Source organism: Acartia tonsa, chromosome 1 (genome assembly GCF_053477335.1).
Source record: "Acartia tonsa isolate MP-2025a chromosome 1, ASM5347733v1, whole genome shotgun sequence".
In the NCBI taxonomy this organism is placed as follows: domain Eukaryota; kingdom Metazoa; phylum Arthropoda; class Copepoda; order Calanoida; family Acartiidae; genus Acartia; species Acartia tonsa.
Genome location: NC_137260.1, coordinates 23,330,131 through 23,334,224, shown reverse-complemented (window position 1 = coordinate 23,334,224; position 4,094 = coordinate 23,330,131).

The window sequence follows — 4,094 nt, the reverse complement described above, 5'->3', positions numbered from 1 at the left end:
CAATAATTTTTATAAAAGTATTAAACTGGAGGTTGGCAGCCGTCCTCTAAAGTGATAGAGGTCGAATTTCATATTTTCCAAATTTTCTTTCTTTGAAATACAATTAATATCTACCTAATATTATTTTATATGATAATTATTGCATAAATCCCTTTAAAAATTAATTCAACCGAGTCAAACTTTAAAAATGAGACAAAAGTATAACAAATCGATTTTTTGAATGATTTATGGTAACCATACATATAAAAACTTACACCCAAATTTGCATATATTTAGTATTTTCAATAATTTTCCATGAAATAGACAGATATTTTAAAACTGATTACTTGGGCTTGTAAATAAGGAGTTTCAGTATCTTACGCGGAAAAAGGTTGGTTTAGTTTTGCACAGAGTTGTCTATGTACAATACATTATCAAACATATGAAAACTTTCAGACTTTAGAAGGAATATAAAGAAAACAAAATTAGAGATTCATGTTAACCTTTAACAAGGTAATTAATACCAAATTTGTAGATTAAATTACAATTCATGAATAAAATCAAGAGTTATGTAGTAATTTGTATCATGTCGTATTTATAAAAATTTGTAAAAACTTTAAATTGTGTATTAACACTATTCTTTCTGGTTAAAGATGTCGGGTCCATATAATTCATTGCAGACCAATATTTATCCATGATGCAAAGAAGAACGATGTCCGTCCATCCATCTGATGCTTAAGATCTCAATAACTGACTGATTAGGTTGTGATTTTTTCAATTCCTTTTTCTTTTCAAACAATTAGGTTGAAGTTTATCCTATATATAAAGTATTTTGTCTGTGGCTTAATATTACTGAACTAATTGAGTTCTCTATTTTAGGGTGGCTCTACATAGAGTCTACATAGTTCCCAAGATTGTTTTAAGCTATTTTTCTGCCCTTCCCTACCCTTACAAATACATAACATGTATATACTAGTAGAGGTATAAGGTGATTGCCATTACCTCGCAAGGTCGGGATTCGTCGATTTAAGTGATCATCTAGAGAATCCAGAGAATCATCCGCATGTAATGGGATGCTATATTCCAACACCCAAGGATATTAGTTTATGTAACATCCATCAGACAACCAACCCTTTGATTGCACGACCTTTGTTTGAGAAGTCCTAACTGTGCATGGTAATGAGTTGCGCCTGTTTTTGGGCCAAGACATTCCCCCTACTCTTACCATTTATGTCGCGCACCTGACATAGCAGCAGTAGGAACATTTTTAACGTCATTAGTTATGACGCTGGATCGGCCCGAGATTTGAATCTATCACATCCCTGGTGAAGAGCGGATGCACGGTAGAGGTATAAGGTGATAATATAAAATATAAACATCTTATTGTAGATAAATACTTATATACTGTTTATATTAAATACAAAAGGAGAAAAAACACATTTGCTGATTGGTATTAAAATATGAATTTGTATAAGAAAGAATGTATTTATTGAGCCCTCTTACCTCTGCGGACTTGTAACTTGTTTTTGTTCTCCCAAGAAATAACTTAACAGATGTAAAGTTTTTAAAAGCGAAGCTCCGTCCGTCCGTCACAGAGAGTTAGCTCTTTTGGTTAATTCAAAGAGGTTAGAATTGTCCTATCGATTCTAAACTTTGCATGATGATTCCTGTATTAGTAAGGTACAGTTTAGAAAGCGTAGCAACTCTATAATCAATACCAGAATGTCCGTACGTCCATTTTAAACATGTCGGATTTTAACTTTTTTGACAACAAATTTTTGTATGTTAAAATTATCCGATTCTTCTGATTGTTTGAAAACTAATTCCTATTACAACAAGGTGCAATGTTATTAGCGAAGCATCTCTATAAACAAGTCCCAAAAAACGTAAGTATGTCCTTAAACATTAGGGTGGGTCGATTTTGGACATTTTTTTTCTGAGGCCAAAGCGGGGATCTGCACTCAATTTATATAGATATAATACACCTCTGGATGATTTAAAATTTATCCTAAGTCTTAAAACCGCTGACGACCAGACATTCAATTGTATAGCTATTTGTAAATTGGAGTCAAAAATTTATTGAATCAGAACTATGGCTTCATGGTCCTCCCTGGAAATGCCTTGAGGAGCTGAGTCAGGAACTTTTGTCCGTTTCAAAAAATCCCGTTCCTAGCCTGAGAAAATCTAAAAAACCTCTTTCTCAATAAACCTTTAAAAAATTTGGTTTTTTAGTGATTTAGTGATAAATTTTTGACTCCAATTTACAAATAGCTATACAATTGAATGTCTGGTCGTCAGCGGTTTTAAGACTTAGGATAAATTTTAAATCATCCAGAGGTGTATTATATCTATATAAATTGAGTGCAGATCCCCGCTTTGGCCTCAGAAAAAAAATGTCCAAAATCGACCCACCCTAATGTTTAAGGACATACTTACGTTTTTTGGGACTTGTTTATAGAGATGCTTCGCTAATAACATTGCACCTTGTTGGAGCACCATGAAGCCATAGTTCTGATTCAAAAATTTCTTTGAATGTCGTCTTTGCATACTAATAAGTAATGAATTATATTTTTAAGTGGTCGTGTTCTAAAACTCAATTTTTTAAAATTCTTTTTCGGTCAGAAATGTTTTTAAGGTTAATTTTATCTGTTGCATATCCCCGCTTTGTCTAATTCTGATATGAACCCACCCTATTATTAAACATCTATTTATGCCGTTTTGTAACAAATTTACTTACAATATTGTTTGTACTGATGCATTTATATTCTACGGCACCCCTAAATTCGTTTGGGTGGGGTAATCCCCACTTTACCCCCCCCCCCCCTTTTGGACGTCTTTGCCCATCGGGATAGGCAAATGGCCCCGCAGGGGCTAGAAATAGGAGAAAAGCTACTGTGAAAAATACGAAAAATCGCCCCTTAAGGTGCGTTGCCACGAAAGGGACTATACCCATAATTTCAAACAAAGATGAATAAATCCATAAATGCAATGCTCAACAAAACAGAAAATCAATTAAGCTTAACATATAAAAAAAATGGAACAAAAGGACAGAGCAGACCTAAATTTTTTTTTGTAAACAAAAATGTTAAGTTTTTCTCTGAATATTTAAAATACTTAAATCTTTTTTTATTTTATGCATGTATTAACTGTGTGTATGTATGTACATTGTACAAGTGTAAACAAAAGACCCAAAGTAAAGCCTTAATACTTTTTTTTGTTAATCCAAGAAAATAATTTTGTCTATTGTTGTACAAAATTCTGTTTACCTTGACTACAAATTTATTAAAGCAAAGTAATTTTTCTAGAATTTACCTTACCACCTCATAACCGAGGATAAAAAAGTGTACCTTTATCGTCGATTGTCCTTTACAGGCGCAACGCATAGCCATGATAAGTTAGGACTTCAGAGGGTTGGTTGTCTGTTAGGTATAACTATACCTAAGGACGTCCATAGTGGGTGGGGGTAAAGGGGTGATTACCCCCCCCCCCCCCTAAACTAATTGACCCCTACCTTTGGGGTGTAGTAGGCACCCCCAACCATTTAGGAGAGGGTAATTACCCCCTCCAAACAATTTTCGGGGGTTAAATACCACCCCCAAAATAAAAAAAACTTTTAAAACATTTTTGGCGTGCTTCGCGCGCATTTTTAATACTAAATATTTAATAGTATTTCATTATTAGGTAAGTACCTTTTTACATTATTAAATTACCCCCCCCCAAAAAAAAATTTTTTATCCCGGGGGTAAATTTTAATGGGGTAAAAATTTTTTCTCCTTCCAACAGATTTCAGGGGGGGTAATTCCCCCCCCCCCCCAGCAAATTTTATCCCTGGGGTAACAAATTTATTTTTATTTTTTTATTGGGGGGGGGGGAATTTGTGGAGCGCTTCGCGCGCCATTTTATCCCCCCCCCCTTTTAAAAATTTTACCCCCCTCTAAACCTCGTACTAGGAATGATTGGATAGAAAAGAAGGATATAACCTTGGCTGTTGGATTTGACGTTACACTATACATACACAGTTCTACAGTCTTGCCCATGAAAAATTCACCAATAAAGTAGTTCAATAGTTTAAAGATAAGCTATTCTACATAATTTATTTTTGTACCGCATAGGAA